General features: G+C 46.9%; 1 long non-coding RNA gene across 1 annotated transcript; it reads left to right on the forward strand.

Moving 5' to 3' along the window:
• Positions 1-361: 361 nt before the first annotated feature.
• LOC136007200 (uncharacterized) lies at positions 362-2,276 on the forward strand. Its single transcript, XR_010609525.1, has 3 exons — positions 362-647; positions 1,157-1,272; positions 2,204-2,276. It is a non-coding gene; the product is annotated as an uncharacterized LOC136007200 (long non-coding RNA).
• Positions 2,277-12,879: the final 10,603 nt, after the last annotated feature.

Genomic DNA, 12,879 nt, shown 5'->3' on the forward strand with positions numbered 1-12,879 from the left:
GCCTCCCTTCAAGGGCTGCTCAAATTTGAGTTGGCTTCATGCAGTCATCAAGCCCCAACCCTGACCTTTGTGAGGCTGAGGAGGAACACGCTGTTAAACCCTTGCAGGTTAACCTAACTCACATCACTCATCACCTGGGACAAGGTGTGCAGCTTCTCTGTCTTTAGCCACAGACAGCCTGCAAGCAGATAAAAGGTGGCTGCTCTGGTAAGCTCAGGAGAGGGGGTTCACCTGAAATCACTTGTGAATGACTCCCACAGCTCCTGCCCTCACCCTGGCTCTTAACATGCATGGTTGGAAGACTTATAAAAACTCAGTACATGGTAGGGAAGGTTGTTACATCGGGCAGCTCATGTGTCTCTGCAAACCTGGGTGTCAGAACTAGTAAGCCCATGCAGCAGCATCTAGCCTGCTCCACCCTGCATTTCTGTGACTGGAACAACTATAAGAAGTGTATTATGGAGGAAGCTCTCGGTGCCTGTTTCCTCTCCTGTAAAACAGCGATAAATGCCTCCTGGTGTGCTAAATATGACTGGTTTTGGTGACGATAGCTGAGCGATGTTGGTCAGCCTTCCGCAGCTTGTGAGGGCATGGCTAACCCCTGCCTGCTGCTCCTTCCCAAAACGTGCCAGTGTTTGCAGAAGGAGGTAGGTGCTGTAACATCTTTTTCTCTTTTCCTCTCCCACTGGGAGAAGTAGAGCTCAAAACCAGAGTTACAGCGCACTGTAACACCCGCCCCTCCGCATCCCAGCCACTGTATGTGTGTGGCTTAACTTCTCATGTCCTTGTTTTAATGAACTGCTGTCAGGAATTTTATGTGCATAGCAACCTTATCTGATGACAGTGACATTTTTAGCATGTTTATGTTTGGATCTATTTGCAACCCGTTGCCAGTGTAGTTCAGCTGGGTGGACTGGATGGGGTTAAAACGTGCAAGAGCCCCATACACTCACTGCAGCTCAGCCAGAGATACTGGGGTCTCCAAAGCCCATGTGAAGGCAGGAGGATGTGCAGTGGAGTTTGAGCAGCACGTTTGCCAGCTGCAGCCTTTCACACAGTCACCAGTGTCTGACAAGCAACACTGGGGGGGCGAGGGGAGGGTTGTTTGTTTTTCCTTTCTTTTTTTGCTTCCGGTTCTCAGTACTGTCACAACCAGATGGGAATAGGTTTCCCACGTCGGATGCGGGGGACTCTCCAACCCAATGCTCCCAGATACCCACAACATCACAAACGCAGGCGTTTCTCCTTCACCACAGTTCCAGCTAGTAGGAGGTATGGGGGCGAGGAGGAGGGGAGATGGGTCTCTTTGCAGTCTGAGGTTTAAACAGCTGGATCCAGCCAGGGTTCCCAGGGTTTTTCCAGGGAAGATAGCCTGGGAGCAAGCACCAGGAGTGCCCCTGGAGGCTCCACCTCTGCACATCAGCCTCCACTGGAGCTCTCTTGCCCAAATAAGGCAGTGGTTGTCGCAGCGAAAAAGAGCCATAAATAGTGGTATGATCACTACCTGCCTCTCTTAGTGCGAGGCTGGGCACCGTCCCAAGCCCCGCTCTTCCTGCCTGCAGCTTCCAGGGCTCCCCTCCCCACTCCAGCTCCACAAAGGCAGCGCTTCCCATGTCCCTGCTCACGGATGTGCAAGCCCCAGACACGAGGTCCAGTTTCTGCAGGTGCTCTGCCCTGCACCATTCCTCACCTTGAGCTGTTCAAAGTGCAGCAGCCTCCTGCCTGAGATGATTCACTTGCTTTACAAAGTGCTGTGGGAGGGGAGCTGCGGCTCACATGTCTATGTGCCTTTTTTCAGCAGCTCATGGGCCAAAAGTTTCCTTAGTTTGAAGGGTGGCACTTTCACTCTTCAGTTGAGAGTCTTACGTACAGAGGAAGATGGAGGAGGAGAAAGAAAAGCAGTACAGCAGGGCAAAAATTAGATTGGCTATTAGGAACAATTTCTTCACAGAGATGGTGCTCAGGCATGGGAACAGGCTGCCCAGGGCAGTGGTGGAATCACCCTCCGAGTGTTCAAAAAGTGTGTAGCTGAGGCCCTCAGTGACACGGTTTAGTGGTGGCCTTGGCAGTGCTGGAGTAAAGGTTGGACTTGATCTTAAAGGTTTTTTCCAACCTCGCTGATTCTATGATTCTATGAAAACAAGACACTAGCAGACTCTGTAAGCAGCCCTATGCAAGACGTTTCTGCTTGCTTCTTTTCCAGAGTGTGAGATCCCACTGGAGAAGATGCACTCAGGCATGACGGAGAAGGCATTGTGCTGACCAGCATGTAGGCAGGGGTCACACCACCTTGCTGAGCTTAGCCCTAACCCCATGGCATGGCTATGGCACTTCTCTTGCGGGGTCCCCTGCACCCTACATAGCCCCTGGGGACCTGAGGCACCGAGCTGTGCCATGCAGCCCCTGTTGTTGGTGTTGAGGGAGGAGGCTGTCCTCGGGGCCTTAAGCTTAGCATGTGAACCTTCAAATGGCCTCCTTGCCCCATCTTTTCCCTCTGGCAAAATGATCTTCCAAGGGCATATTGCCATTCTGAGATGCAGTGCGTTCCTAGGCAATACCTAAATGCAGAGGAGATCTTGCTGTCTCTTGGAAGGAGATGCTTATCACGATGAGGAAGACACTGTGGGCTGAGCAGCAGCAAAGTCTTAGGGCAGCAGTCAGGAGACCTGGTGTATCCGTCAGACAATTATTTGCCTGTTTCCTGATGTGGCTGAGTTTTACTCCTTCCCCCGCTTCTCTATTTTTCTCAAAGTAATGAAGCAATTCATTGTCAGTGCATATTTTAAATACTGACTCTCTTGGTTCCTGTCTTAGACCCAGCACATACTTCCCAAAAGTTTCCTGTGGGCCCCAACTACGGCACTTTAAACATTTTCCATCGTACGTGAAGTAGCTCTGTGCTGCCATGGGGTCCTCGGTTCCTGCTAGCTGGGGTAGTATCCTGTACCCAGCTCCTGCCTGGGACCTGCTGCAGGTATCAGGGCCTGTCTCAGCCTTTCTTCACTTCTGATTGTTTTTTCACACTGAGTTTGTCTGGTCCACTTAAAGAGCCTGAAAGCTCTTTTGGGAAAAGAACAGGAGCTGATCTGGGCTTAAGAATAGACCTGTGCTACTGCAGCGCAGTGAGAAAGAACAGCTGTGGTCCGATGTGCAACAATAAAGGGGTGAATGCCTGTCTTCACTAGGTATCTTCACTAGACTATCTCAGCCTCTTCCACAGAGGAGAGGCAAGGTTGTTCCCAGTGAGAACTGCTATGCTTGGGAAGCTGCCACTGAGAATTATGAGTTTTCCCCTACATGGTCTTTTCCAGGTCTGCTGGCAGGCTGAGAAACACAGACCCTGTTGGGACTGTAGCTTGAGCAGCTCTTGCCCCAGTCCCACATAAACACTGCTCTCCTGCTTTCCAGGCAGCTCCTTGGATGCAAAAGCAACCTTCAGGAAATGCAGATGTAGCCCTTCATCTATTCTTGAATATCTGGGTGTCTTCTACACTGTAAAGGTCCTGGGCAAACAGCACTATCACAGGTGACAAGTATGACGGTGACTGGAGACTGAATCATAACATGGTTCTCCTGATACTGTGGGTTAGTATTGCCTTGCTTGACCTTTCTCCAGAAATTCAACAGGGAACAAGATCAGAGAGCAGCAGTGTGAAAGGTTTCATGCCAGTGCAGGGCATAAAACGTTTAGCATTAAGGGGACAGCTGTCCTTGCAATACACTTTTCCATCAGTGGGATTGCCTCTTTTTAGGGCAGACGGACAGTCCCAAGCCCTGAGTTTCTCCCTTCCCTTGCCAGGAGGCAGAGGGAGGAGGAGGGGTGCTTGTGCCAGGGTGGCTGGCTCCTCTGTGGGACGGGATGGGACAGCTCGCTGCCAAGAGGTGAGGTCATTGCCATCAGGAGGAAGCATCGTGTTGGCACGGAGGAGGGCAGAGGCCTCTCCCTTCCCAGCTGTGTGTGCCTCTGGGTCTGAGCGCACACTGAGAGGCCAGCCAGGCCACTGGCAGGCAAAAAGATATCCTGAAGGCCAAGCAGGGCCCTCTTTCTAAAGCAAATCTTGCTTTGCAAATGGAATGAATGGAGAAGATCTGGAGGAATTAGAGCTCACAGCCCCTCTTGCTTTCCTCTGGCTCATCCTCCTGCACGGGTGAGTGTAGCACTCAATTCAGGGCACACAACCCCCCATTATTCACAGCCAGAGCCAATTCCAGGGGATCATAATCTAGGTTTTTAAAGGAGACTTCACAGTGATCTGAAAACACCTTGGGTTCCTGTATACTGAAGCAGCACACAAAAAAAGGCATCTTAAAGTGCTTTTAATTATACCTCCCCCCCCTTCCACTTTACATATTTTCTTGCCTTTTTTTTTTCTTTGCTAATTAGAAAACTAATTTTAGAAATTGCTCTTGTCCACTCTGGAATACTAATAGAAAATGAGTAAAAATGCAGTTGGATGAAAATGAAAGTAAGCCTGGGGAAAGGTAATTGTTTATAACTGAGGGGTTTTGTGAACTCCTGTGCCTAATTAGCACACTGCAAAGAGGAACCTTTGTTGAAACTTCCACACCCTGCTTTCTCAATTAAGGTGCAAGGGAGATCATAATAAAAAGAGCTTGAAGACAGCTGCTGTGACCCCTAGCAAAGCCAGACCTCATTTAGCATTCCTTAAATAAAATAAAGAACCCAAACACACATACATATACCTTCTTTTCCTGCATATGATTCTTTTTTTTCTCCATGTAATGCAAAGCTCTTTTTCATGGATTCCCAATGGTAACAAAAAACTTACATTATGATCCGCATTGCTGATGTGTTTTTAGCCCACAGGAAAAAAGGGCTGGGATGATTATTTCTGGGGTTATGATGGCTGTCAGAAAAAAACTTTGCAGGAAAGCTGAATCACTGGGTGAGCATCTTGTTTTCATCCTTTTGTGTTTTGCTATCCCACATCTAAAGGGCGGCTTATGAAAATTCAAAAGGCTTTTATACATGTACATTCCTCTATAAAGAGTCAAGGAATTATAGGCCTCTGTGCTGTCTCGCAATTAGCCACAAACTTATGTACAGGTGTGTGTTTCAAGTTCAGTGTTAGATGCGGCTGTAATCAGGAGAATGATAGAGCGGCAAGAGGTTTAAGGATGCTTTTAGTCCATGTGAGAACAGAAAAGACAAGGAGGGAGTGGACACAATTTACCATGGGTTGAATGCCTTGTCCCACTAAGTAGATGACAGCAAAGCTATCTTATTATTTTGTGCTTTAGATTGGTATCGCGCTTGGGTCTGTAACTCGAAGTCCAAATACCCTCTTCTACAAAAAGCCTTTTATCCTCTTGTTATTTATTTTTTCCTGGCAGCAGTGCTTGCAGGACTCTTTACATCCTGACCTAACACAAGCTGCTGCCTCATGCGGAGGAATTTCAGAAGCAGCTCCTGAGCACCTTTGTCCTGCGGGTTTGATTCCTCTAACACTTTGCTGTCTCTTGGTAGCTGAGAAATACACAGAGCAGGTGCTAGCCTGTAGTTGGGTGGCTCAGTCACCTGCTACTCCTCAGTGAGGTATTGATTTTTGACAGGAATTTTGTGTTATGCAAATACGCAGGATGCCCAGTGAGTTGCCGCCTTTGTTCCAGAATAATCCCAGGAAATGATGCTCTGATAAATGGGAAAGATGGTGACTGCGTTAAATGGTGTTTGTCTGCACCTCAGCTAAAAGGTGGTTTCCCACAGTGATACAGTTATGTATCTCTGTTGGTATTTTCTCACATCCTACAAAGCAAATGCCTCAGTAAGTCCTGGCTAATTCTCTGCCTTCTGTGCTAGTGCCGTCAGTTCAGTCTTCTAGTCCGTCCATCTGATCCAAACAGACGGCTGAGAACAAGGGCAATGCATGGATGGATATTCTTTGTACCCAGCTTCCTGCACTGGCCTGTATGCTTCCAAAGGCAGAGCAGACTGGGAAAGCTGTACAGAACGGTCCACTCTGGCAGTGGGAGGTTGGAGGAGCTGGGAGAATTGAGGAGGCTCTCAAGGGAGCAGGAAAGAAGTCCCAAATGTGGGAGGGAATCTTGGCAGAAATGAAAGGGGGGTTGTTGAGAAAGCATGCACTGGCTCCAGATGCACAGAGCTTGCAATATGTTACACTGGGAATCTGTGGGTGTGTTTATAAGACCTGCCACTGACTTGCAAGCACAAAGGATGTAGCCTCCTCTTATCAGAAAAATGTGGGCTTCAGTCTTGCAGAAGAGGGAGAATGGATGCTTGCGTAACTTCACACTGAGTCTTCTTTCTGGTTGTGGCCTGACAGAACGGTCCCAAAGGTTGGCATTGACTGGACCGACTTTGGTTTCTGGCAGACAAAAGCGGTGTCTTTAGTTGTGGCAGGCTATAAACGAGTTAGTTCCCCTGCAGTTCCCACAACAAAGCTGCAATGAGAAACTGGATGACTTTCTGCAGCACTGGAAAAATCCCTTGTTCCTCACATCTCTTGGGCATACTAGAATATTTCAAGCTAGTTTCATTTTGTCCTCATCCAGCTCCCTGGAATGAGAACCACAGAGCCACTTCATTTGAGCAAATATTTAGTCTTGATTACTATTGCAGGCTGAGCCCAAAAACAAACAGCAAACATGAGGTAAGCTGAGAGGCACCATTAGCCAAGCAAAAGCTCATATAATAACCTCAGGAAAGGCAGCAAGCTGAAAATTGGGTGTTCTCATTCTTTTGTAGGGAGGAGGAAAAAAGGGGGGACTAAAATCCTGCTGGGAAAGGAAGAGGGAAGTAAATATCCAGTTAGATGCCTTTTGCTTAGAGGTTTAGTTGTGTAAGTAATGCTGAAAAGCATTAAAACAATGGAAAAAATTGAAGTAGTTAAATACTTATCACCTTTATGTATTCTTTGAACTTAGTCCTGTTTTCCAAATACTGCAGTTACCCTGGTACTGAATTCTTGGTTCTGTGAAAACATGGCCCAGCCTGAGACCTAGGGAAGGAAAAGAGAAGAAAAGGTGGTATAAACCACTCCACAGCCCTGCCTTATCAGGATGAATTGTACAGCGTTTAGATGGATTTGTCAACCTCTTGAAAGTATTTTTTCCTTGCCAATATCTGAGCCAGGCCTAGCAAGTGTGTTTGCTACCTGTCACAAGCATGACAAGTGCAGGGTGGCAGAGGGGCCGAGGAGGGATGTTAGTCTCTTTTCAGTTTACCCTCTGCTGAGTGAGAATGCCCCCAAGCCTTTCTAAACTCAGGAATCTGAAGCATTTCTTACCCCCTCTGAGAAAGGGAGAAGGAAAAGGCAGTATTTGATATGTTAATAAAGGATCCTTAGCACTTGTTGAACCAGGGAGCTGTGAAGCCATGGCAGACATTACATGCATCCTACTCGCTGAATTATCACTGAAGGAGCTAAGCTGTAAAAGACTATGTGAAAATAGTTTTCTGTGGCAAAGAATTGCCGTGTTTATTTCAGGCAGGTAAGAGGATGTGTTCTGCTGGCATTCTGGACAAGTCTGGGTAGGCCCAAGGCAGAAGACTCAGATTCTGAATCTCACTTTTGGGACAAAGATAATTTTGTTGGATGGCTTGTATTCCTATTGGCCTTTTTTGTATAATGGTATTGGATGCCAGCTTTCTCTGAAATTAAAGCTGAATAGAAAAGTGTGAGCATCAAGAGAACATGGCTAGAGGAAACAAGGTTAGGAAGGGGATATACTGAACTAAAAATGCTTGTTGTTTAGCATTTAAATAGTAGAGGTGATTATATTAGAATTCCTTGGAGGTAAAGACCACTGGGGCATTATTCTTAGTATGTCAGATCAGGAATGTGGTGTCTCTATCCATGCATAATGAATTTATAATCTCACCTCAGGGTTTGGAAGAACTTGCAAGCGCCAAGAGGAGTCTTCCTCTGCCTAAAACAGAAGTGTTCATTTAGGTGTGTTTCTGAGGTTTCCATGACTTCAGTCAGAGCACATCTATTTGGTACCTACTTCCCCAATAAAGACCCCTTCTACAAGATGGTGTCACTCTTATTTTGTTGAAACAAGGGACTCCGGCACAAAATACTTACTATGCTACATAACCAATGAGTAGAGACTTATGCCTCCAAATGGTATCCCAAACGAGCAGAGATGCTGTACGTAAACACTTCATTTTTCAGCTGCAGATCTTGTCATTAGGGTGTTAAGAAAGTAAAAATGTGTTCCTCTTTTATTGACACTGAAGCAAGAACCACAATGAGGGAGCAGGAATGCAGCAGGTTGTTCACACGGGGCTGTGTGGGTGGAGGGTTGGGGAGAGGTGAAAAGTAGGATAACTGTTTTAAATGCTAGAGTATGCCAGGTACAGCTCCTCCCCTCCTCCTCAGTCTTGGGGTGCAGGAATAGTTCCCTCTTACATTTTCTCCATCAGCCAAGTCAATTTGAAAGACTCCTGTCACATTGCCTCAGTTTAATCCCTTCAGCCATGCTGATGCATCTCTCAGTGGGCCTATAAACTAGATCAGTGAACTGATCTTTTTCCTTAACCTTCTTTTTTAACTGTACTTCAGTGATCCAGTTTACCATATGGCTTTCGAAACATCTGCAGCGGTACTGCTGGGGCAGTGATAAGCTATGACACGGCACTAGGAATGAATTGCTAGTGGGAGAATGGACAACATCTTAATCCAGCTTCACTAATGAAGAGGGCGCAATGGAATCACACCCCCACATAGGAAAATGAGCCAATTAAGATGTTCCTTTTCCACAGCCATGCCAGAAGGGTTAGTTCTGTTAAGGATAAGATCATTCTGTAAGAAAATGGCTACTCTCCTTCCAACATCTGCTACTGGCTGCTTCTGAGACAAGTTACTCGGCCCCATTTCCCTTACTGTGGTCCAGTGTAGCTCTTTTATTCAGCTGCTCCTGGTAGAATCTGGATGAACAGAGCTAGAACTTGGGCTTAAATTGTTAGTCACTAAATCTGTAAGATCTGACCCTCCAGTGGAAACATCACTTGCTTTCACTCCTTTCACACCTTAAGTTCATGATTCTCCACCTTCTTCAGTCTCACAGTTTGGATTTGGCATTTGTTACAGGGCAGAAAAATAAAGAATCAGTACAAGGGGAAAAGGAAGTTATGTGCTAAGAGATGGTGCTTACATCACAGACAGATTTCAGGTTGTTCAGATGACATAGGTGTGAAGTACACAGACATGTGTGGCTTTCTTCTACAGACCCACCTCCAAAGAGCCATTTCCTTTTATTACAGTAGGTGAAAACCCCTCAAGTTGTCATCTGCATTTATAGCTGCTGTATGGGTGTATGTATGAAAGCCAGTCCAGAGCTGCTTTTTTTGAGAATTTCTAATTATGACTCTGCACTGAAATGACTGATGTTTCAGGCTTTTGCAAAAGCAGAGCTTAGGCTTCTTAGCAATATCAGGTTGTGACATTCTCCAGATCTGTACATGTGTGGTTTCTGTCTAAAGCCACTGTGGTTAGCGTTTAGCAATGTGACTTCTCCAGTGAAGTAAACACCTTTTGTATCTGACACTCTTCTTGTTTCACTCAAGCTTGTCGGTTAGAAACACATTTTGGAACAGGTTTCTTCTGCCCTGCAAAGCACTGAAAATAATTCACAAAAATTAATTTAGCTATTTTACCCGTTTTGTCAGATACAGAAATCAAATGTCCTTGCATTTATTGTTGACTGCAGAAGTGCAGGCTTCTCCCTGGGATTGCTGCTTGCCAACAAATTTAAGCCCAATTGTCTTGGATTAGACGACTGTAGGAGAGAACACCGTAGCTCAGCAAAGTGGCCATTTGCTTGGGGTGCAGTTAAGGCTGGCAAATTGAAGTGGCATCTATGGATGCTCACTGCTCAGTAGATTTTTTTCCCCCTGCTACCAATACTACAGTACCATTAATTTACTCCCACCGAACTGGTAAATCTGTCTGCAGTGGAGATACGCTCTTCAGAATTCAATGACCAGGTTTATTCTTCCAAAGGATGCTGACTTGCAAACAGTAGTGGAAAATGTGAGTGAAGTAGATCAGAAGGATACAAATAAACATCCTGTGAACCTTTAGAAAGTAACAGATGTGTAAAATACAAGGTTTTTTTAGTCATACTCTCTCTGAGGTGTGTCTCTTTTCCTGGGCAACTTCCTGCCACAAGAGCAACACAAAAACCTATTGCATTTATTTCATAGTAATCAAGCTATGGAAAATAGGTATTTCAAATCTGACTTGCCCCAGCTACTGCACATCTACAAATCTGACCATGAGGGAAACACACTGAGTTTTCAAAGGAAGTGGGATACACTTTCTGTTAAGGGAAAGGATGGTGTAAACCTGCAGCAACCTTTGATCTGAACTCAGTTTTGATGCTTTACTGCTGAAGTCATCAAGAAAATTTTGGTATTGATTAAACAGGAATGGGACCAAGTTTCAAAATTTAAAAAAGAAAGAAAAATGGATGCCAAATCTTAAAAAAGACAGGCCAGCCTGACCTTAAAGTTAAATCTTAGCATCAGGAAGAGCAGAGAACATACCACAGAATCATAGAATGGTTCAGGTTGGAAAGGACCTTAAAGCTCATCCAGTTCCAACCCCCTGCCACAAGCAGGGACACCTCCCACTAGATCAGGTTGCTCCAAGCGCTGTCCAACCTAGCCTTGAACACTGCCAGGGATGGGGCAGCCACAGCTTCTCTGGGCAACCTGTGCCAGGGCCTCACCACCCCCACACGGAAAAATGTCTTCCTAACATCTCACCTAAATCTACCCTCTTTCAGCCTGAAGCCATTACTCCTTACATGTTCTTACTGGAAACTGCACTAAGGTCTCTCTGGAGCCTTCTCTTCTCCAGGCTGAACAAGCCCAGCTCTCTCAGCCTGCCTCCATAGAAAGGTACTCTGGCCCTCTGAGCATCTTCATGGCCATATCTGGACCTCTTCTATCAGTATATATATAAAAGTATGAGAGTTGGAAAAGAATAATAATTACAAAGGCCCAATATCATACCCTCTTCTAAAATGACTTTGTGGCAGCTTTTTATGTCTGCATTTCGTGCTTGCACTCGATCTTCCTTCCCACATTGCTACCGCTGTCAGTTCGTTCTGCATTGCTTTCCCAGCTAAGAAAGATCTGATGGTTTTCTTCTTTAAAAGCTTTATACTGACTGCTTTCCCTCACTTACCTTTCCTTCCACAGCCACTTGGGTGAAAAGGCAGCCTCTCCTGCTCTTAAAAAGCTTTTGAGGTATGTAGTTACCTCCACTATTTTAATTCGGCTTAATTTTTGAGGGAGAATTTAAAACCCTGTTGTACAACCAGTAAATATCCTTCCTATGTGTTGGTCACTTTTTTTCATGGATCAAAATGAGTCACTGCATACTGCAGATAGTTTCACCATCCAAGGTATCTGGTTATGTAGGTGTCTCTGGTTGTCACAATTCCAGTTTCCTATCCAGTGTGTTCCCTCTCACTGCCAAATCAAATTCTCATTTCTATTTTGCACCTGTATTTACATTTATCATCCCTGTCTTTAACAATGACACCTATGTATCCCTGATATTCAGCTGTACAAACCTTTCAGTGATTTCTCCCACTGCCTTTTGTGTCTTGAGATACAAAGGTCTAGCATTGTTTCCAAACTGCTGCAGTGAATCTTTCTAAGCCTGAAGAGTTCCACTTGGACAAGAGATGCTTACTCGAGACACTTAAACCTCAACTTCTCTCTTTATTCAAGTCTCTTTTAACTTCATTTGCCCCCTGCACTCGCACCTTTAATGCTGTCATCACTAAACCTCACCTTGCATTTTCCATCACTACGATCTACAACTTGCAAACCTGCTCTCCTTGCAGAAAGTAGGAAGCCCCAAAGGGAGGGAGCCTTGTGTGTCAGCATGCTTGTAAAGTGTGCAATAAACCTCATCTGCATAGATGGATCTGACATGGATTTATATATGCTGTGCTCTTTTCAGGACTTTTGTCTTGCATCTTAGCTACGTGTGTAAAATGCTTCCTCATTTTACTTGTACTTAGGTTCAGCCCTAAAGAGCACTGTTGTAAATGTGAAGAGGCAGAATTACACCACTTCTGCTTTTCCACATCTCTGCTGTTTTGGGATGCCTTTTGTAATCCAGTTGGAGCCTACTTTAACATACTCCCTGGCTGCTCAAACACCTCAGCAGGGGCTGCTTGCACCAATGCTTCTGCTTGCGTCAGTTCTTTATGAAACGAAATTCCGACTTGGATCTTCCTACTTTGCCCTGTGAGACAGCAGGCCTGAGCCTCCCCCCCATTTCCAATGACCTCTGGAACGGCCTCCGGACGCCCCTCACCCTGCCACCGGAGGCTGCTCCGACCTCCCTCCTCCCCGCCCTGGGGCAGCACCTCCACAGTGCCAGCGAGGCAGCGCTTCCGGAGGGGCAGCGGCTGGCAACGGCCACCGGTACCGCCCGGCGCGGGGCATTGTGGGACCGGCCTGGAGCGGGTCGCTGTGGGGACGCCCTGGCACGGCTCGACCCGGGGAGAAGGGGAGCGAAAGGCAAAGTAGCGGGGGCTCAGCCCAGCCCCGTGGCCGGCGGGATGAAGCCGGGTACTCCTTTCCTGAGCCCCTCGGCTGCTGCTGCTGCTGCTACCACTGCTAACGACCTTCACCTCGCCCCGCCCGGCCCGGCGGCTGCGGGGCGGGCCGTTTCGCGCGCCCGGGCGTTGCTAACGGTGGAAAGCGCGAAGCACCACCCCGTTTCTCAACGGCTCGCTGCTTCCTCAAGGCTCGGCCCCCCGCCGCGCCGCCTGCTCTGATTGGCGGCGGTGGCTGTCAGTTCTCCGCAGCTAGCGACGCTATTGGCTGGCGGTGCCGCTGGGGGTGGGCGGGTCGGCAGCGTTGCT

The sequence above is a fragment of the Lathamus discolor genome, chromosome 1, assembly GCF_037157495.1.
Source record: "Lathamus discolor isolate bLatDis1 chromosome 1, bLatDis1.hap1, whole genome shotgun sequence".
NCBI lineage: Eukaryota > Metazoa > Chordata > Aves > Psittaciformes > Psittacidae > Lathamus > Lathamus discolor.